This window comes from Rhinolophus hipposideros, assembly GCF_964194185.1.
Source record: "Rhinolophus hipposideros genome assembly, chromosome: 13".
NCBI lineage: Eukaryota > Metazoa > Chordata > Mammalia > Chiroptera > Rhinolophidae > Rhinolophus > Rhinolophus hipposideros.
In genome coordinates, this window is record NC_138059.1 from 70,024,277 (window position 1) to 70,047,666 (window position 23,390).

General features: G+C 38.8%; 1 protein-coding gene across 5 annotated transcripts in view; it reads left to right on the forward strand.

Annotated features, from left to right (window-relative positions):
• Positions 1-868: 868 nt before the first annotated feature.
• Positions 869-23,390, forward strand: part of PKIA (cAMP-dependent protein kinase inhibitor alpha) — a 64,730-nt gene continuing 42,208 nt past the window's right edge. For 2 of the 5 annotated variants that reach the window (XM_081070249.1, XM_081070252.1), the window contains exon 1: positions 875-1,226. The gene's annotated coding sequence lies outside the window, so the exon portion shown is untranslated. Of the gene's footprint in view, positions 1,951-3,285; positions 3,447-23,390 lie in introns of all 5 variants that reach the window. The other 3 variants (XM_081070253.1, XM_081070251.1, XM_081070250.1) reach the window with 3 other exon arrangements.

Consider the following 23,390-nt stretch of genomic DNA (forward strand, 5'->3'; position numbering starts at 1 on the left):
TGCCTGCAAAGAGAGCAAATCCCTGGCCTTTTCCCCCTTAAAGCTTCAAACTGCTGATCTGGTCAACAGAGGAGAGAAAGGGAGCGGGGGAGGCAAGAGGCAGAGAGGGGGTGGGGAACACAGGTCTGTTAATAGCTGGTGCCAATTTAAAGAGGGAAGGAAGGGGCTTACATGCGTATATGCTCATGCTATTGTTCCCAAGGCCAATTCTGATAAATCCGTTGGGAAAGAAAGAGGTCAAGCCATCTGTTAATGTGCATTCTGCTTCTTGGTTTCCAAATATTATAGCTGTCACCGGAGCAGCCAGCCCAAGGGGTGTGTGTGTGTGTGTGTGTCTGTGTGCTTCTGTGTGTGTGTGTGTGTGTGTGTGTGTGTGTGTGTGTGTTGGGGGGGGATATGTTAGAGGAAACATCTGTCCCCTAAGTGCCCCACTAAACAGCAACAAATCCTGTTTCCTTGAGCGCTTTCTCTGGTCGATCCTGCTTCTCCACTCCTTTGGGAGTTTCCCGATGCATGACGTAAGCAAGAGGGTGAGAGGTCCCAGCTTTCATAACTGTGAGCGGTGTGGCTGTGTGTGTACGTGTCCGTCCTTGTGTGTGTGTTGGGGGAAAGTGGAGTGTGCTACAAGAGGCTGAGAAACAAACCAAAAAAAAAAAAAAAAAAAAAAGATCGCCAAATTAAAACATTCCGCCTCCTTTGAATGTTTATCTCAAAAGACAATCCCAGTCTCCAAATCAGGGAACTGAACAATACTGATAAGGAAGATGAAGAGGGTGGGAAATCCACACAGTGGAATGGAGCTGTCCATGAGGCGGCAGTGACAGGGGAGCACTTGGAGGACAGGCGCTCTGCAGAGCAAGTCACTCAGGCTCTCCTCTCTCGGTCCGCCACCCAGTGACGCTTCCTCTGTTCCAGCATCCATAGAAAATAAACCTGAAACCCGCAGCGGGAAGGTGGCCGTCCGCCGCAGTTTGCAGGCGCCCTCCCCTGCGGCCGGGAGAGGACCCTCTCCCCCCGCGCTGGCGCGGAATGCGGCGATCCGGCCCGGGGCGGGGATGACTTCATGCGGTCTGTGGGAGCCGCCGAGCGGCAAGCGAGAGAGCGAGCAGCTGCTGCAGCCGGCAGGTGGGGTGCAGGACGGCGGGGCTGACCACGCACACGGCCCGGCGCCGAGGCACTGCGGTCCGGGCAGCGGGCGGGACGTGCGCTGATTCCGTCCGGACAAGGTAAGCGGCCCGGCCACGCAGCGCGGTGCTTTCCGCTCGGTGGATAATGGGGGTTGCCAGCAGAGAAGGGGACACCTCTGCTGCATTCTGCGATGGGAAAAGGAGCGACAACTGGGATGGAAATGTTAACCAGCAAGTGCCTGAGGTCGGAGGAGCGCTATTCCTGGGCAAACAAAGAGGGCGGTGAGCCCTATGCTCTTCAAGATAAGAGACCATTTCAATCCCAGACTCGCTTAGACGTTGAAGGTATTCCCGATGTAAAATAATTTGAGCTGCACTTTACATGTCCACCTTCAGCCTCCCCTGGGTTAGTTCCTGGTTGGGGAGCAGCAGTCCTTGGAGGCAAGCTGGGGAAGAAAGCAGAAATCCCCCCTCTCCTCCTCCTCCCTTTCGCCAGCCTCTCCTTCCCCCGGCCTCTCCTTCCCCGTTGTCAGAATGGGTCGGTGCACACACATTACATTCAGGGTCAAACACCTCCTTCAGTAGCCAGCCTCTGCAATGCCTCACATCAGGGAGCAACTTCTCTTAGCTCCTGGAGTTCAGCTTGGGTTGAGCAGGACTTCGCTCCACTGTCAGTCACTTCATTGATTTCTTTTGTGGGGGGTGGGAGGCCTGGTGGGGGTGGTGAGCCCATTCACAGGCCAGCTCCTGTCAGCTCCTCTCCACCACCTGTTTCCATGATGGATTTTGTCAAGGACCCAGAAGGGCACTGCCAGACACCAGGGTGGGTATTCTCTCTATAGACTCCTACCGGCGCCCCTCCCCTAAATACATGTCATGAGAAACCACTACCAACCTGGTTTCTGGTAACTCCCTTCATTGCAGACACTGTGCTACCAGAAAGCTGTGGGGGACAGCAGACTGTGCGGGGGTGTGAGAGGAGGCCATGCCTATAGATTCTGCCCCCTGTGCCCAGGCATAGAAACGTGAATGCCCGTCTATCCAGTTTTTCTTGAAGCCTTTGCAGTCCAGCTGGGTTGTTAGATACCTTGCTGGGTAGGGTTGGAGGAAAGTCCTCCCCAAAGCGCCAGCAGTGCATTTGTCCCAGGATTCCCCGGTAACCTCAAAAGAGTTTCCAGAGAGGCTTTCCCCACAGGCACTCGGAAAGCCAACAGAGTTGGCAGATCTAAGCCTCTGGCTGTCTGGGTATCCTCACGTGGGGCTCCCCGTTTAAACAGGGTGCTGACCGCTTGTCCTTGGGTTTCCCCACAAACCTCTGCCTGTTCCTGTTGCCACCTAGGGATGCACGTTTGAACGGTGCCCTGTGAAGTGGGTAAGATGGCTGTGATGGGGATTGCAAACGTGCCACTTCACCAGCGGAGAACAGTTGCAATAAGCCAGACTGTGGAGTGTCTGTGTGCCAATCTTCTGTTTCAGAAGAGACCTGTTATCTTTACACTTGAAATTAGAGAGACAGTCTGACTTAACAGCCACATAATTTTATTTTAGCGAATTAAAAGAGAAGATCAATGAAAAAGAGGGGCAGGGTTTATGGCTAAAACAGTTACCTCTGCTTATCTTGCTTTTTAAATATCGCTTTTAGACAAAGATACTGGTTCTGAAAAATGATGTGGATTCTGTTATATATTATTATTGATTTCCTGATTACAAAGTCTCTTTTTAAGATACACTATAGAAAGATTTGAGCTGATTTCTTTGTCTCCACCTTCAGTATACGAGGCGGGGGAGGGCGCAGAGGGCTGACAAATCCCACAGCAAGTGTTCCCTGGGATCATAAACACTTCAGGGCTGATTTCATTTCTGGCTTGTTGTTGTTTTTATTAGGTGTTGAGTGTGCCTTGGGTTTGAAATATAAAATTCTCAAAATTCTAGAATTTTGACTCACGCTCACCACCTAGGAAAGGGAACAAAGAACAAAACCCTTGACTCCATCACCTTTCTTTCCTAATCTTAAAATATTTAACTGTATAAATAATTATTCTGAATAGTAAATGATAACAAATACTAATAATTCATTTTTAAGAAATTAGGCTTGGTATATGAAATATAGATTAGTGCCATGGATCTTAATAGCAACACAAATTTCTGTAAATTTCAGAGACGTCTTTATGGTGAAGAGTAGTGCATGAGAATATCCTCATGATGGTTATAAACTGAAAGTATCTGTGACTTGGCTTCTGAAGAAACTGAAATATTTGGCAAGAAATTAGGGGATTGGTTCTGCTGCAGCTGGCATCAGACCTGCCATTAATTTTACAGGTGAGCTGACTCTACTAAGTTATGGACGAGAGACGTTATGGATTGGAGAAGCCTTTGCAGGAAGATAGAAAACAAATTGGAAAATTTAATTTTTCATTTCAGAGCACCTGAGCAAAATAATTAAATTTAAGGGATTTCTGAATTTGGACTTTAGGTTTAAACTATTTCTGAGGAAGTTTCTAAATTTGGAGTCTTAAAAGGTAACCTATGTATGATTTTGTGACTGAAACTGATTCATGACTTTATTTCCTTTTCTTGAACTGTCTCCCAGAGAAAGGAAAAATTAATTGCCCGGTGTTTAGCAATGGAGGAGGAATGAAAACCAGGAATGAAGTGCATTGTTAGATGCTAAATGAACTGCAGGCACCTTCGCAGGTTTGACATGAGAGGACTGATGTCAATCTACTACTTCCCAATCATGGGGAAAAAAATTTAGTCTGGCGTGGCTCAGTGTTATCAGTAACTTAGTACAAATTTAGGAGCCAGTGTTCCCTCTGATGACAAAAGGCGTTTTCTGGTGCTGCGTTCTCCCCATTAGCTACAATGAAAACAGTCTTATCTTGAGATTTTGAAAAATGGGAAAGAAACAAAGAAGTAGGAATAATAAGGCTGAAGAAGAAATGTCATTTCTATTCAACCAGTGCCTCCACTGAGAATGGGTAGAAAAGTGCTGTTCTGAAAGCCTCTTCATTGCCAAATTTCTGCAACATCTCATCCTGTTCATTATAGCTATAGTTTTAAGTTCTCTTTTATGCTATTGTTTTTTAAATACCTGCATTTAAAAGTTGTTAATAAGTTGTTAATAAGTAATACGTAACAAGAATATCTCTTTATGTGATTTCCGTTTATCTAGTTTATTACTAACCCAATTAAAATCCCTAGGACAAGACTACACCAACTGGTCTTATTTCTAATTTGTACCCCATGATGTCACACCTGTCTGTCTTCATCTGTTTCTTTCACTCACCCTGCTGCATACTGAAACCTTGCTCACATCAGACACTATCTCTTCCGTGAAGCCTTCCCATACCCATCTTCCTTCCCATGTCAGCTATGTTTTCTCCCTTGTTTAAATTCCTATGGCACTTTCTATCTCCATCTGTCCTTTTGTGTTTACATGCTTTGCTCTTCTAAAATCGCCTTGGAGAGCAGGATGTGTGAGTGACAACATTTTATTGCCTGTAACTCAGTACCTAGCTATGCATATGCATAGCACATATTCAGCAATTTGATTTTGGTGAAGAAATTGGTTATTATTTCCCAGGGTACGTATCTACATACTTTCTCCACTAGCCAAGTCAGGCTCTGAATATGTGTGCGAGTCCCAATGTAGTTGTTTAAGTTCCTTATGTAACAATAAATATAGTGAAAGTGCATTCAAATAGTTATAGTCAACAAAAGTTCATTGTAAGCTTGCATGCCATTAAATGATAATTAGCTCTTCCATTAGAAGAAGCATGGTAAGCACAACCAAGAAACTTTATAGAAGACATGGTACCTGCGTTCAACATGCTTGCATTCTGTCCAGAAAAAGTAAGCAGGGGAAGGATATATATATATATATATATATATGCACTTATCTAGTTTTAAGGTACTGGCTATGGTATCTAATTCCATCCTAGTACTATGTGGTAACTTTGTATCAAGGAAACAGGCCCAGAGTTGTCACCTGAATAGCCAATCAATATTCTTTCCCACGTTACCATGCTGCTCTTCGAAGTGAAACCGAATGAAGGAAAGGGATACGAAAACATAAGGTCGGAGCCATCAGAGTAGTTTAAATTTCTGTGTGACTGATCTTTCCAGTGCTTCTTAACCATTTGGGTCTTAAGATCCCCTTTGATGATTCTGTAAAGGTTATGCACCCACTCCGCAAGTGCAAGTGCAAGTACACACACACACAGAATTGTGCATACAATTGCAGGTGTGTAAGGACCCCGTAAAGCCTCCTTAGCAGATGGTTTGAGGACACCCACTCTGGGCTCTCTCTGACAATGCTTTACTAGCACAGGTGTGTGCTTTACTAGCCCAGACATTCCTGGTACTTGTCATGAGTCTGTCCTATTGTCCTGAGGACCCAAAAGGAGAGCTTTTCACTAGCACTGGCACCAAGGCAGCTGAGATAACTAGGAAGCAAGTGCCAGGGAGAGCAGTGAGTCAAAGCACCTTGATTCATGGAAAAGGAATTCCAGAAGGAGCTCCGTTACACATTCCAAATGGCTTATTTAGGGTTTTCCCATCAAAGCCATTTTTACAAGAAAGAAAAGGTTCTCAGACTTGAGTACTATGCTGCCAAATATGTAGGAGAGCACTGCCAGCAGCTGAGTGGTTTATTCTACTTTGAAATCTATTTGGTTTTCTGAGGATGGACAAATGCCTGCCTCATTGTTTCTATTTCTTTCTGGTACTATTATCTACAGTAATATATTGGCTTTTCCCAAGTTAAGGAAAGAATGACTAGTGTTGTCCATCCCTCTTAGGTTCTACAACAATTACCAGCATAATAACGCAGGAACATTCTGAGCTTATACATGAGGAGACGCATACTTGCTAGCATGGTTCCTGAGGTAGTGTTCAGAGAGCTGTGATAAGAACAGCATCAATCTAGAAAAAATGGACCTGGACAGACGGAGAGATAGAACACTCAGGAGGACAACTACAAGCTGTTGCATCCTTTCCATTTCCCAAAATATGATAATAACTGTACATATAAGCTCCTAAAATGAGTGCAGTTTTATGGAAGCTTCATGATCTGCCTCCTTTCTATGAGGCAAATTTGTACTTTATATTACAGTAGATTTATTTTTAGCATGGTAAATTGTACACAACATAAAGTTTTACCATTTTTAAGTGTACTATTCACTAGTACATTTATAAAGTTGAACAACCAGACTACTATCCATTTCCAGAACTTTCTCATCATCCCAAATAGAAACTCTGCATCCATTAAACAATAACCCTTCATTCCCCCCAACCTCCAGCCTCTGGTAAACTCTATTTTCTGTGGCTATAAATTTGCCTATTCTATGTACGTACCTCATATAAGTGGAATAATACAATATCTGTCCTTTTGTGTCTGGCTTCTTTCACTTCATACGAGGTGTGCCAAAAAAAGTAAACAAGTGGACACTTTGGTCAACGTTGCTCAAGCAGTAGTTCGCTGTAATCAAAAGTGTCTGGGTGCTGATGGGAACCACTCTGAGCACCTCTTGTCATTGCAGAAGTCAAACATAATTTGTATTCATCTTTTGTTATCAGTATATATTGAGTATTACAATTTTAATACAGGTTTCCTTTCTTAAAATATGTATACATTTTTTTGGCACCCTCTATATAATGACCTTAGGGTTGATCCATGCTGTAGCATGTGTCAGAATTTCATTCCTTTTTAAGGCTGAATGATATTTCATTATGCACCGAGGTCAGACAATTAAGTTTGCGAACTTTCCACTGTGTAAGTGCATGGTGGAAAGTTCGCGAATTTAATTGTCCAACCTGTGTAGTAATTTTTCGTTGCGAAACACTTTTGGTACATTGCCTTTCTATATTAATGATATCTAACATATAACACTACAATATTACCTTTAGTAGATGTCTAATAATGTGTACTGTGCATGTGCCATGGTTTTATTCAACCAAAACCCAGTAATAAGCATTTATTATGTTCTAAATTGTTTTATGATTTCAAGCTGTGTGGTAATGGACATAGAGGCACATGTCTTTATATACTGGTGCTTTAACTTTTGATGGAAAAATACTTGGAGTGGTATATGGAATGGTATTGTTGGGTCAGAGATTATGCACAAACATTTGTAATTTGAATACATACATTGACTACAATATCATACATTTCTTCAACAGATAGTATTTCTGTACTTTCTGTAACCATTTCTAACAATCTTAAAGATGAATGCGTGTAATATAAGGGAATCCATTAAATATAATTTGAGCAAGGAAATATGCTCACTTTTTTCATGTTTAGTTCATGGAAGAAAAGTATTATACACAACTATTGAAAGATTTCAATTCTCTCAGTCACCTCTCGTGCCATTTCAAAAATATTTCACAGTGAATGCATCATGTCGGTAAAGACTTCTAACAACAGAAAACTAGAAACATCTATAGCTAGTTTAGCTTTTTTTTTTTTTTTTAAGCTCTAGCAACGGGTCATTTGTATCCAGCCTAATATGATATTTGGTCTCTTCTTTTTCTCAAATTTATATACCTGCATTATGATAAATCTTTTATTTTGCTGTGTTTCTTTTTCATTAGTTTCTTTTCAGTGTATCCTTGTTCATTTCTCCTGAAACCAAATAATTAAAGCCCAGTGTTGGAAGGGTCTCATTCAAGCTACACTACAGAATATTGGACTATCTGAAGTGTAAACAGAACTGGCAAGAATTCGAATTACCCTACTCAGACTGAAACTGCCTTGATTTGCATTGTCCAACAAAAGAGAACCAGAGAGCTTGCTGCGTATTGCATCACATTTTACAGGAAGTAGACATTAACATGCTGAAAGGGCAAGCTACTTAAAACTGAAGAGGTTCAAGGACATAAACACTCCCCAGACATTCACACAGTATTTTAAGGCAGGCCTTTTCTTGGGTTCATTCTGATGGAGGGATCTATTAATAAACATTTCTCGTACTATTTACTTTTGTCTTTACTGCTGTCTGATCAAACCCTCATTAAAAGGCAGACATGGAACAAATAAGCATTACGATTTTTGCCTGAATAGGCAACAAGAAGCCCACATTTTACACAGTGTACCAGAGTGGCTATGAGACTGAGGGGAGAAGCTTCGCTGTTTTGGTCTTGGCAATAGGAGCAGAAACACACACTGCTTGGTTCCTTTTGTTGTATACTGCAGAGTCGGACTGACTAAACAGAGAAGTCAGTAATATCTCGAATGCCATTTCTTACAATCCTCTCCGTGGTCGTTCACACCCAGGTTGTCGGATAATTGAAATGTAATGAAAAAAAACCAGAATGTTAATACCTTCTGTCCATTCACAAATATCCTGCCAGAACTTGCACAATGTTGAAACTGAATTGGTGGTTACCCAAGGGGATCACTGAGAATAATAATCAGACTCATTGAATCCAAACTCAGATTTAAAGACAATCAAATGTTAAAGATTGTAATGATCTAAGGATTTCAATATTTGTTATATATGATAATATACAAAAATTTTACAGAAGTAAAATTATATGTATGGGTTTTTAATTATAAGGTATGCTCACTGGAGAATAATGCATTTTAGAAGGATTCATTCTGAGAAGGCTGCATGAGCACTTTTTCGTAACGACTACCCTCAAAAATAAATTGTGATAAGTCATTGTTCATCCAAGTTCATCTCTCATCTCAAGGAAGGGAGTTGTTCTTGGGGAAATTGCCTTCATTTAATGCGTACTTTATTACAGTGGATAGAGCTAAAATGAAATGGGGCTGACTTTCTTAACTATTGTGGCACACCCACATTTACCTAATAATTAGTACAGAGTGGTTTTATAATTTTAAAAAGAAATGTACCTACTAAGAATCCCCATTGATAAAAGCAAGTTGAGACATGGGGTGATCTTGAGGAAGAAAATTCTAAATTACATTCCCTACAATCCAGGATTGCAAAGAAAGATGTTTTATGAACGTTTAGATTTCAATAACTACACACTGTTACTTTAAGAGAGTAAAATACCAAGAACATAAAAATGTCTGCAACTCAAATGGTCAGTTTGGTACTTGCCTTTCTCATAGGTATTTACAAAATATTTGGTGGACAACAAAAGGGAATGATTTCCACTTAGTTTTGAAAGCTGCCCTCCAGTACAAAATAATTGCTATTCTACACAGGTTAATATTTTTGTAGGTTTTGTGAATATTTTTGTAGGTTTCTTGCCAAACCATACTCTCTTCCCGCTGAGGTTTTGGCAAAGTGGCAGTTAGAGGAGATGCACATTAAAGTTTCAGATAATAGATAGTAAGTTCAAGCTACTCAGCCACGCACACACAGTCCATTTATGCTGGACTGGAAAGCATACGACAGTACTACCCCCTTTCTTCAACTACACCAGATTTGGGCTTTTAGAAAATTCAATATGCAAGACACAGATTGTAATAATAAAAGATTAGTCAGTGGGTATCTTATCTCCATGCCTTTTTCAATCTCATTGACTGTAAAGAACACAATCATAGATTGAAAACTTTTTCTACCTGCATGTTAGGTGTGAGACAGTGGACCTGTCACATTTTCATAAGGCTTTGTGACATCACTATTTCACCACAAAAATTAAATCTGACACCAGAATGATGTGCCACTAAAGAGTGCGTTCAGTAAGCAAAGGAAGGTGGACCTCTTAGCCATAGTTTAGAGGGGAAAAAAATCACTATCCTGTTCAGGCAAAATACTTAAATATTTAAATTTCCCCTTAATAAATAAAATGGAAATGAAATCAAATGGGAGTAAAATGTTATGAAAGCAAAGTAGTTAGGTTGATCTCCAAATATCTGACTATAAAAATCAATGGGGTTTTTTTGGTTCAATTTAAGAATTTTATTCTTGGAGCTGTCAGGCAGCTTATGCTAATTTTCAAGATCAATCAAAAAGCTCTAAACATAATCTTCAGACTATGCTGATCACTAGACCTCCCTCTTCCCTCTCTCTCTTTAATTGTTATTTATTTTTGGAAGTTCGGGCTACCACTTAAGTCCAAGTCAAGTCTTTCAGGAAGTGAGTTTGAGCTCCCATTTTCTAGCTCTGTGACTTAGGGAAAGTTATACAGCCTCTGTGAATTGTTTCTGGACATTTAAAAGAGAAAAATCACCGGGTTGTTGTGAAGATTAATAGAAGAGAACATAACAGAGAACTTAGTGTAACGTCTGAAACACTGTAAGGGTTAATAAATGTTTCCAATTATTATTGTTTTGATTCTCACAGGCAATTTACAACCAGATCCCATTACCAAAAGGTTTATGTACGTGTTTTCCTACCACTCTCCATGTTAGTTAAACTAAGACTTGAAATGACTGTGAACCTCATGGGAAGAGACCATGCACATAATGGCAGTGAGGGGAGAGGTGGAACCCAACACAGAGAGTCGTCAGGCTCCCATCTGGCAGTAGCTGTGGGAATTAGACTTGGCCTCTATTTTTAACTCTGCAAGTAGTTGATGGGATGACCTGGGAAAAGTCAATTGGCTATTAATTCTGCATCTTATTTTCTTTCTGAATTGTTCCATATGTCTAATCACTCTTTTCACTGACTCATTATCAGAAATGATATTAATATTGAATAAAGGTGGTGATTTCAGAAGCAAATATCATATAAAATGGGAATGCTCTCTTTAGAAACAATGGTTGACATTTACTACCCCCCCCCCCGCCCCCACAATGCAGTGTTGAAGTTCCTGGAGCGTGAAGCTCCAATTAATAAAGAGTTGCTAACATACACTGCCTCTAACAAAAGAGTTTGAAAATCCTGCTACTTATCTGCCTTATATGCAAATACATATTTTCATGTGTAACTATATCATAAAGTTGTCCAAAAGGAAAATTAACCTGTAACTCACTGTACATCATATGCAAAGGACTCTTTGATATATGATACCTCTCTATTTACTGAAGCTCAAAGAATTTAGAGAGAATATGTAAGCATTTTAGTATTTAGGGTCTTGTTCGTTAGTAGGTGCTACTGAATAGATGTGATCAGTAGCAACACCTTTAAACTGAAATTAAAAAATAGAGCCTAAATTAATGTAAACATTTCAGTACCCGTAATGCCTGCCTATGAAAACTGCATTTTTAGATTTCACACATGCTTTAAACACGATGACAATTTTTGTTGGTCTTGAAAAGCACATAATTTTACATTTTTTTCTTATTGGATTTTTATTACTGACGCGGGCCATTTTGGCTTCAGGACAAAAGCTGCCTAGAACCTTCTGTTTAATATGTAAACCACCATTGTTCACAACTCAGAATTTTGTGGTCAGCAACAGCCAAATCGGCTATGATTGATTTTGATTGGTACAATCTATTCCTTTGCACCTAACTTTATTCTTTCATGTAAAAAGTGCAAATCATTAGTAGGAGTTTGTCCTAAATTTCCAAGTCAATATTGTTAATCCCTATTTCAATGCTGCATTTATTAGCTATTTACTAAAGGTTTGAGGCATAGATTTTGGGCATAGTCTGATTCTAAGATGAGATGTTGCAAACAATGAAAATACCTGTTTTAAATATACAAGTACGTACATGCATACACGTATGTTATTAATACATTTTTATATATTTGTGTGTATTATATATTAATTATATTTAACCAATCATCTGTGTGAATATATATACATGTATGCATATATATGTGGATTATCGTGAACATTTTCCTTCTAGTTCAAATATTTGATTATATTATAGTTGGATTTCACTTAAACAGACAAGTTTTTAGAGAAGCATTTGAAGAATCTTTGTTTCCAGAGTCACATTTTGTAAAGGAAACTTATTTTTTCACTGCTTATTTATTTTTCAAAAGTTAAAGGAATGTATTTAAAATTTCAAAGTGATATGAGCATAAACATTTATTTACCTACTTCAGATTACTACATGTTATGTGTTTTATATATATATACATGTTTTATATATATATGTATATATATACATATATATATATTAAACTTGCGATTACTGGGTTATATCTACTCTCCAATTACGTGAGAATTGTGGTATAGTTGCCTTTCAGCTTGGAACATGCTCTGGTTTCATGTGATGATATTTTATCCATTAAGTTCTCTGGCCTTCCATCGGCTTTTCCACTTTGAGGAATACATTTTATGATGCATAAGAATATTCTTCTGTACCTGCATTTCATGCCATAATCTCCCGGTGTCTCACAAAATCTTAATTTAAAATGTTCTCATTTGAATAGTGTTTCAGAATAGAGAGTTGGCCATTTGTGAATCATCACATCTGTTAAGGTATTTCTCATTTTCTCTGCTGGAGAACGAGTAGGGAAAGGGGAAGGAAAACTGCACTGTAGAACATTCTAGTTCTCTTTCTACACTTATTCTCTAAAAATGCACTCTTTTGGAAAACTAGCAAGATGAGAGTGGCAGTTACATAGCCCCAGATTAGGGCATAGACCTAATATAGTGTCATTTTTTTCAAGTAAGAGAACCAAACTTGGTCTGGCCTTTCATTCAATCTTCCTCACCACACTAACCCTGGTAGTATACTTGTAACTAGGTTTTTCAAAAACAGTCATTTGTTTATTGTGATGTCTATTTTTGGTTCTGCTTCATTTTAACTTAGTTTCATAACACTTTTACACAGAGCCTGGTATTAACAAATGCCATGAGTTGGATTGTTGGGTTTCCTCCTACTTTATATCTCATTAGCTCTAAGTTATAAATGCTTAAAGGCCAGACCCCTCAATTAGAAAATAGAAGCACCATAAAAACCGTGTTTTTAAAATTAATTCTAGACTACATTTCTTTTAATGTTAAAGACATATAGTCTTATAGAGGTGTGTATGTTTGGATGCTTTATAAATAAAAGTAATATGATTAAGCGTGCATTGACTTATACTACTAGGATTTCCCTGTAAATTCTTTCTAGGGCACAAATATTTATGGCATTTCTTTACTGTTTTCACTTTATTAATTTCCTGAAGCACAATGTATGTAATATTTCATATAAATACTGCATCAACTGTAATACTAGCTTAGGAATTTTAATTTGGTATGTAAATATACTATCTTCTTGATTTTGAATCTTCACAATTTGGTTTTGAATATTACATACAAAGAGTAAAAAGATCCAAAGCAAATTTAAAGATCAATTATCAGTGCTCGCCTCGGCAGCACATATACTAAAAATCAATTATCAATGGCTAACTCAAGAGAGTCCAGTGGACTTTCACTTTCTCTTGATCTCATTCTATATTTCCAAGTCCATTGCTACGTGCATATATTACTTTTAGAACTGTTTAAGAAGATACGTGCCTGTGTGGATGTGTTTTTCCACATGTAAACAGTGTCAAGCACTGGTAAAATGTCAATATTTACGTAGATTTCTGGACGATCAGGGCTGGCCATAAATATAAATGAACATATTAGAAAGGGAGTTTTCCCTCATCCTGAAATAATAATGATAAATTATATATTTTTAAGCATTAGATCATTTTCAAAGCATTTTTATATCCATCTTCTCATTGAACCACCCTAACAAACTACCTCCTTTTGCAGAGGCGAGGGGGCAATTGAAATGCATGAAGTTTACCAATTTGCCTACTAAAGCAGTACACACAGTTATTAAGTGGCAGGGCCAGAAGGCAAACCTGTCTCATGCCATGGCCAATCTAATGCTTTGCTCTATGCTGTAGCAACTGGACAGGTCTAAAAGGTAAGCGCCAAAATGGAAAGAGTCCTGGATCTGCCACTAGTTACAAATTGCCCTGTAGACCTCCCTGGAGCCCGAAACAGGGAAATCTATATTAACTCCTTTCTTCAACCCAAAAGAGATGGACACGTTAAAGAAGTTCCCAGGTTAAAATTTAAAAAAAAATCCATATTCTCTGTTTTTTTGTCAAATTCCGGTTGGTGTGTCTCATGTCTATCACCTTCACATAACCACGCCTTTCGGTACAAAGGATTGCACAGCTTAATAAACACTGACCATGCCGATGGCTTACCTGAGTTAAATAATAACATACCAATCTAGTTTTATTGACAGCATGCTGACATTCATGGGATTATATCGTTTTATTTACACACACACACACACACACACACACAGAGTTATCAGGTCTAACTGAAGGAGTCATTTTGGCTCCAAACTAGAACATTCTTTATATAATTTGCAGCCTAATTGGAACAGCTGACCATATAATCTATCATTTACAAAAGTAATAACTAAAATTCACAGAAAATTCTCTCCTGTAACTACACTAGACCAGTTTAATGCAATTCTACGAAGTTTTTGTTAAGTATAAAATTATTTTAAACAGATCATTTGTGAGATTTGCCTCAGTGTTTATGCTTCTAAAATACCACCACTATAACGTGCATTTTATAGCCTGATACCTAAAGTACTGAAGTACTCTTTCGCCTCCTATACGAAAGCAAGGAAAAGAAAGCATTTATATTTTTACTTTTAGTGAAAGATTTTTGGTTTAAGAATTAGTTATTTGCTGTCATTTGAATTTCAAGTATGCCCTAAGTATTTGAGGTTCTTTCTGTATGACTTTTTTGCAGTTTTCACATCTATCTCCATTAATTTCATCTTCCAATTTAGGATTAGTAAAATCAAAAAGTTAACTTTCTACTGCTTCTTAGTTCCCTTCATTTCAAACATTCAGTGCCTTTTCAAAAAATAATATTATGCTTTTGGACTGTTTGATAACAGATAATGCCAGAAAAAGGTAATTCTAGTTTACAGTTAAAAAAAAGAGAGCGAGAAACTAAATAATTACGTTAGCAATTTTTTCACGAATCAGCTATTCACAGCCCAGATTGTTAGATTTTGAGACTATGGATCCAAATACTAAACATTGCACGTATTAAGAGAAGTGAAAAATAATACATGTTGTGCTTATTCTGTGCTAAAACAAATGGATTCCCCCCTCAGAACAATCCTAAGAGGTCGGCTCTGTTGTTACCCATTTTACAGGTGGGCAAACTGAGACACAGAATGATTGAGTAAATTAGTCATGGTCATACAGCTAGAAGAGCACAGACACAGTATTTAAAATCTGGTCGTCTGTCATTGTGAGAGCCCACGTTCCCAACTCCTACAATGGACATAAGGGTTTTGATCCCTACTGTTTGTTATATGTCCACCTGCTTTGTGGAAAGAAAAGATGGTAAGGAGAAAGAGAGGGAGGGAGGGAAAGAGAAAAAAGGAGCAAGAGAGGGAGAAAGGAGAGATGTCAAAATTCTGCCAGCTTGCTGAGCCTGTGCACTACAACTGGCAATGAAGTTCAATTTCTGGATTTCTAGAGATTTCAATAGAAGAAATAATTTTAAATTTCCCCAAGTGAATTCTCTGGAAATGTTATCAGAGACAGCAAGTGAATTTCTAGTGAATTGTACTCATAATTGAAATGCTATAGCAGTCTCATATTTGGAACAAAAATACTTCTGATAATTTTCACAACAATACTTCTACGTTTTCTTAAAATTATTATCAGCTATTTTTCACCCTCAACGCTCTCAGCTTATTTTAGTACCTACTCTTTTTTTTAAATCTGCACATTTTAGTAAGGTTTTAAGTTAGAGATAAACCACTGGAAAATTGAAGAAAGTTTCGAATCTTGTAGCTGAAGGAAAGAACCCCATCTCCCCCGACACCCACCTCAGGCCATTTACGTCAGAGCTCCTCCACCAAGGGAGGAGGAATTATTCTGATTGGTTAGAGTTAATCGAACATTCACTGAGCCTCATTTTACTGTTACCTAGGGTCACTGTATATTTAAAGGTACACAGCACTGGTCTCACGTTCTTTCTTGTCCTATGAAAGCACGTAAGTGGAGTGAGGACCCTGGAAACCTAAACCTCAGTCTTCTCTCTTCCATTCCATGCACCGGAGTGGGCTTCATCCATCAAAACCATGGACGCTTTACTCTTTCACTGGCTGTTTCCAGGCAGATGAGTCAAGCTCCATTTGGAGCCTGGAAAATCTTGCGTGCTCTCTCAGCAACGTTTTCCTTCAGTATAGTTTCAGAAAATGGTAACATGCCCTAAATTAAGCCTTTATTCCAGCTCCAACTCAGGGTTATCAGGAAGTAATTCCAAATCTCAGACGTGTTCTGTGTCTTTACAGGTGATTTACACTTATTGTTAACATTTACTCTGGATTACTCACACATTCTTATGCAAGTAGAATCTGTTTCTGTCTTTAAGTGTTTAAAGCCAGGATAAGTATGGATTTTAATCAAGGTAATTTAGGAATTCTATTATGTGTTTATCATGTACCAGGCACGTCCTGGGTATTCGCAACAGAGTGTTAAACAGAGTGGTTACAAACTACACTCTAATTTTTCGCAAGATTGTTAAGAAAGGATACTTGACATTCAGATTCAAACAGGAAAGGGGTACAGAAATCATGCACAAAAAACAAATCTCAATTCAATATACCCTGTTGGCATTTAGGCGATAGAAAAAAATCTAACAAAAAAATCTACAAAACTGATGTGTAGTCTCTTCAGTTGAACTCGTTTATTAAAAAGAAGCAACTTTTTTTCCAAAGTCAAAACATCATTGACAGTAATTATGCAACTTTATAGTCTTTTATTTATTTTTTTGTCCATTATTTTAAAAAGATGAGGTGCTTTGACTTGTGGCATGTGGTAATTTTAATATTTTCAGAAACTAACCTTAAGCATTTTGAAAATTAGGTTTTTTTCATTGATGAAAATTCTAATATTTATCCATCATCAGTACAGGACTCCAATTTTAAAGGACAAACTAGAACATTGTCTGTTGATTCTAGGGTTCCAAGTTTTATCATAAGAAGCAATAGGTGAGAGGGAGCCTCACGTTGAAAACATATCCACATTTGAATTCTGAACCTGTTTTTGATTGGTTTGTAGATGTTATTAGGTTGCTGCAAAAGTAATGGTGGTGTTTACAATTATTTTTAACCTTTTAAACTGCAATTACTTTTGCACCAAGCTAATAGTGTCACAATATCACATGCAATGACAGAGGACACAGTCAAGTTATTGCCTGCATTCAGTCCACCACTAGCGCTGAGAATTTTGTAGTTTCCCAACTTTCCACCTCCTGCTCTATGACAGGTTGCCTCCAACTCTAAAAGTTACCTTTACTTATTTATACACCATACATTCAAAAAATAGTGACTGATCCCATACTATTCCAGATACCACGTTGGTCACCAGGGTGTCAAAAATGACCAAGGCACAGTATGGGCTCTCAAGGATTCATTCCCTCATGCAGGAAACCTTTCTTCTTACTCTTCACGTGGTACCCATCCTATGCCACCAAAAGTAACAGGGAGTTAAGTGGCATTCATACCATAGTTAAATGTAGATAGGGCCTTGATTTTTTTCAAAAATCAAGTTTAATCATAGAACGTGCAAGAAGGCTCTTTGGCATTTTCCTTGATAAGCATCATCATCTATCCTTGAGATGTAATAATAGAAGTCAGTGAGTAATTCATCACCGACAGTCCTATGGGAATCAAAATGGCAAACAGAACCAAGGCTCTTCAACTTACCCTGCCAAGAAATCGCCAGTAAAGAGTAGCGATGGTAGATGGGGACTGTTTACTGCCATGGGGTTGAGAAAATTAGTGAGCTGCATTTTGACTGCCTGTCAAGCATTTTGACAACTTGGAACAGGAAGTGTTGCTTAAATATAAAGAGCATTTTCTGTTGAATTGCTGTTAGTCATCCTACGAGGAAATGACCTATCAAATAATAGAACAGAGTATAGAAGAACTGCCATGACGTAAGATTGATTTCTGCTAAAGATACCATAAAATAACTACATGTTTCGATTTGTGGTTGTTTCCAAACACTTATAAAATACCATAGTAAATGCCCCTTATAAAAAAGCTATTTGAATTTACTTTCCTGGATAATTTTCTGGTCTCTCTCTCTCTCTCTCCCTCCCTCTCTCTCCAGAAAGAGCAATGAGTCTCAAGCTTTAATGTGAATCAGAAGGCTTGTCAAAACTGGGAGCCCTACCTGGGAATTTATATTTCTAATAAGTTCCTAGGAAACGTTTTTGCTGCTGGGACACATTTGGAGATTTGGGAGATGGAAGGAGAGAGGTATAGAAAGCTGAAGCCAGCCTCTGATCATGCTCCCTGAGCTGCCCAAGCCACTGGGACAATAACTACCACTGCCCCAGGAGCCTAGTGACAATTACAGTCTTTCTCTGCGTGAATCAGGGGCCTAGGGCAGCAGAACAGGTAAAACACTCGGACCTTTCCCACTCCGAAGGCCAAGTTTACAGTTAATGAACCATTTAATCTCTCTACTTCAGCCTTTCTCATATTCAAAATAGTAATGGTAATTTCTCTTCTGTGTTATTAAACACACGCACACATACCCTGATGGTGCTTGCCCTACATGAAAAGTCTTTGGATTTACCCATTACTCTGATGTAGTAAAGAAGAGCTATAAAACTCAGCAAAATCTCTCTCTCTATGAACATTTTAGGCTTTTAAGCTTAACTAGTTAGCTAAAAATACCAAGTAATGGTACTCTACTGCCTGGGGCCAGACACTGCTTTGGTTCTGAGATGTGGGGAGCCACATGGGAACAAGTACTAAAAAGCAGTATCTAATCTGCATGCCCCCCCCACCAACTCCCCACTGTATCCACTATTCTCACTCCTACAACCGGGGCTACCCGTCTCCTCACTGTGTTTTCAGCACACAGCACTGGCCCATCCTGATACCCTTGCACTTACAATTTCATGTGCTGGAAATGTTCTAGAAAAGTAATCCATATGCATACAAATACGGGGTGGTGACAGAGGGCATGATAAGATAGAGGAGAAGACGACCTTCAAGTCTGGTCAGGTGTCACCTCCTCAGTGAGGCTTCATCATCCTATACGAAACGGCTCTTGCACACGCAGGTGTACACATGTAGCCTTGCACACACAATGCGCACATGCCCTATCCCAGCCCTGACATAGTTTGCTCCCTCTGTTTCCATCTGACCAACATATTTTTGTATTGGTTTATTTTCTGTCTCTCCCACAGCTAGAATGCAAATGCCATGAGGGTAGGGTCTTGTGTTTTCACTGAAGAACTTACAATAATCATTGTCACATGAGTGACACTCAGGAACTATTTCTAGAATGACAGAAAGGTGACACATCCTTACAGCTGATTATCCACAGAAAATTTTGGCGTCCTTTGTGCCACTTGCTCAAATGGATCTTATACTCAAGTTGGTCTTAACTCTGGGTAGTTCTTTGGAACCGCCATTGCTTGTTATGTCTCCTCCTTTGAATCCTGCAATTGCCTCTGCCTACAATGTTCATTTCTGAAATTTTTTTTTCGTCTTTTACACTCCTGTGTTTTCTTCAAAACACGCTTCGAGTGTCCTGTTCTCCAAACTTGTTCTTCCCACCCTAGCATTCTGTCCTGGACCTTAACCCACTCCTGACACCATTCTTTCTAGTTGGAAGTCATCCCAGCTTTATTGTGGAGCATGGACGTCAGTGTCCACTGTCTCTGGCATAAAAGCATACAGCCTCTGTGCCTGGGGCATGACAGCTACTCATAAATGGGGAATGAATGAACACCCATCCACTTTATTTTTTCTCGTCTTGATAAGCTACTCTTCATTGCTCTACACTTCTAAAACTGCCCTGGAGGATGTAAGAGTAATAAAGGATGGCCCTGAAAGTCAAGAGAATAGGATGACAATAATCAGTTCAGAGATCAAGCAAGTCAAAACAGCTCGAATAATTCTCAAGGAACTGGAGAGAGTCAAGTCCATGTAGACATAGTAAGTAACAGAGCTGTCGGTGCCCCACCTGCTATGAGGAAAGTCATCGCATTATGCAGCTCTTCATACTAATGAAAGTGGAAATAATCTCGAGTATGTGTGTGGCAGCATATTAGGATACAATTCTCCAGAAACCCTGTTTTTGGACGTTCCCTCATCACTTTGTATGGGCTGAGGTCATGCATTAAGTTTACTGGGTAACTAGTCTGGAAACTATTCCCCTACGGGAGAAAGATGTTTAGTCTGATTTTGCTGCGACAACACAATACCACCAACTGGGTAGGTTATAAACAACAGAAGTTAATTGTTCACAGTCCTGGAGGCCGGGAAGTCCAAGATCAAGGTGCCAGCTGGGTTCAGAAGCTGGTGCCTTCTCCCTGTGTCCTCACATGGTTGAAGGGAGAGGGACCTCATGATTCAAGCACGTCCCAAAGGCCTCGCCCACTAACACCACCGTACTGGACATTAGGGTTTCAACATCTGAATTTCAGAGGGACACAAACATTCAGACCATAGCAGATCCTTAAGAGTCAAAGCTTGTTCTACAGTTTGTAGCCTGGGAGACAGGCAGAATTTGGAGATGTTATCGCAATATACGTGGCTTCGTCTAGCACTTTTTAAGATGGTAATTACCCATCCCAGCAGAGAAATCCTGCACACAACTAAGAAAAAAATGACTGGGCATTGTGAATGAGAATGTCTGTCTTGGCAGAAAGGTGTTAGTTCGGTTTCTTCTATATCTGTGAGTGAATTGTGCATGCTATTACATGAGGACTTTTAAATAGGAGAAATCTGATTTTTCAAGTTCAGCATCAAATAATGCTATTGTTTTTCCAGTCCCAGTCTCTGGAGAAAACTTTGGGCATATCTTTTAGAGTCTCATAAGACGACACCTAGCAAGCAGAACCAGGTTACTCTAGGTGAGAGTGAAGAAGACGACTTATGGGCTGAGCTAGAAATACCATTGTCATAGCAACCTCCCAAGATTTCATAGGAAAGGCATGGCTTGGATTTTTTTTTTTTTTAATGGAGATGACTAACAAGCTCCCTTTTGAAATAGTTCTGGTATCGTGAGGGATAAGACACAATAAGGGTGACTAAAAAAGTTCTGCTGAAAAATTGGGATAAACTGGCATAATCTTAAAATCCGAAGTGAGAATCCCTCGTGTAAGCTCAGCACATGGCACGTACTGTTCAGCTTTGAGTGACCCTGATGTGATGCCGATCTGTCTTTACTGTATATAATCATTATTCATTTAATAATAAATTAATCATAATAAATTTATTCATAAAATAATAATATAATTCTATAATGATAATGGTTATTTTCAATAAAATAAAATTGAAAAAATAAATAATTTTCAATAAAAGAAGTCAATTCTCCTTGTCAAGAGAGATTGAATGCATTTTTCTGATTCTTTATAAAGACTCACATGTGTTCAGTGTTCTTCTGTGATACTATACATAGCCTTCTGGAAACAGGCCTGTGGAAATACTGAGAGCATCAATGGAAATCAATGGAACTTCTCTGTTGGACAGGGTATATTCCATCAGTCTCATTGCCTCATTTGTTAAGCTGAATTTCCAGCCTAAGTGACAAATATTTTCAGTGTACATACTTCCTGTAGCTAACCCCATTCTGTTTGAGTTTCGATCAAAAATGTCTCTAGGATTAGTTTATGAACCCCAGCTTGCTATAATTTGCAAAAGCTGGCCCAGCTCACCGGCCATGCTGTGGTTCTCTTTATACAGCGAATTTTCCTAGATAGCGAATGAAATCCACGGCGCTGTACAATGAGCAACTAATGCACTAAAACTGCTAATTATAAGATCATGCTAAAGAGATGAGTGATTTCTGGACTTCACTGGGAAAAATCTACCTCTTGGGTGGTGTACTCTGGGGGTCACAACTTTGGTACCTTGCACAAATAAATAGTTTAAATAGAGGGCCATAGGGTTAAGGAGGAAGAGATTGTCAGTAATTCCATTTAAGCAGAAAACCCCAATTAGCATTTTTTTTCAGTTGGAAATTAATTTATGTATAGCTGAGCTTATCATAAATAGCAATCTACCCAAAGTGTCATATTTCTCTACCACATACAAACTTATGACTATAGTTTCCTATGTAACATTAACAGAGAGAGAGAGAGAGAGAGAGAGAGAGAGAGAGAGAGAGAGAGAGAGTCAAATCCTGTATTACCTCAAAATAAGGGGCTGTGGCAGCATTCAGAAGCATTATGAAATAAGCCAAAATTAACAAAGTGTAGGCCAACTTTGAAACCCATGCAGTTCAGGCCTTATCGTTGAAACTGGTACCTGATTGTCCTTACAAACAATACCTGTTTGCTCAGTTCTCAAACCAATTAAATATATACCATAAACATCTTGGTTCTTCTAACCTGTTAATTATTAATATATGTTTTCTGAAGCCACAGTTGAAACTAACCTTTTTAATTATCTACTGAGGACAGTTGTCATGTTATAAGTCAAATGGAAGTATTGAATTCTATTCCCAGTTTTAAGCGTTTGACCACAAAATTCATCATTCAGTCATTATGATAATGTATGAATGGAATCTGTCCACTTATTTATTCAACACTTGCTGAGCTGGTGCTTCATATAAAAGACTGTACTAGTGGGTTAAAAAAATGTTTGAGGGGCTTTTAACTTTAGTTTCTGTAACTTACTAAACAGCAACATATTTTGTTCAATTTACTTAACTCAGAATATTCATCTGTATAATTTGAACCAGGAGAAGTACTTTTCTAATCTATTTCTCTTCTAAAGTTGTAAGACTAAGTTGTTATTAAAGTGTCTTCATAAAATTATTAATAAATGCATTCATAGTTATCTCACATGAATATTGTGAAAAAGTTGACATTTCTCAAACTACTATAGTAACAAAGTGTTATTAGTAACAAAGTATTATTTCTAAAGGTATAGCTCAAGTTAGGAAAAATTAAACTGGACAGATACAATGTTATGTACTCTTTCTCAAAAGACAACAACTTACTATCAGAAACATGTAATGTGTTAATAATCCTATTATGGAGTTGAGATGTCATCTTCAGCAGACAACAACCAGGAAATATGTAACTTTTTTTTTTTTTTTGCCAATATTCCTCTTCCATCTCCTATCATGGTTTCATAGTGTAACTGCATTCCAAGTATGCTCTTAGGCATTTGTCAATTAAAAGAAACTCAACATAAAGACCAGTCTGACCTTCCTAAAGTGATACACAGTTAATAAAAACTGCAGCTCACTGGACTCTAGTGTGTTACACGATTTGTTGCATACTTATCTCTTCAACTGATTTGGATTCTGGGCAAATCACTTGGTACCTTGGTTAAGCGGGCTTGTGAAGCAATTTTGAAATATATAGCCACTTCATATCGAACTAGTATAACTACATGTTTGCCAAGAATTTTGTGGGAAGAAAGATTCAAGAGCAAAGAAG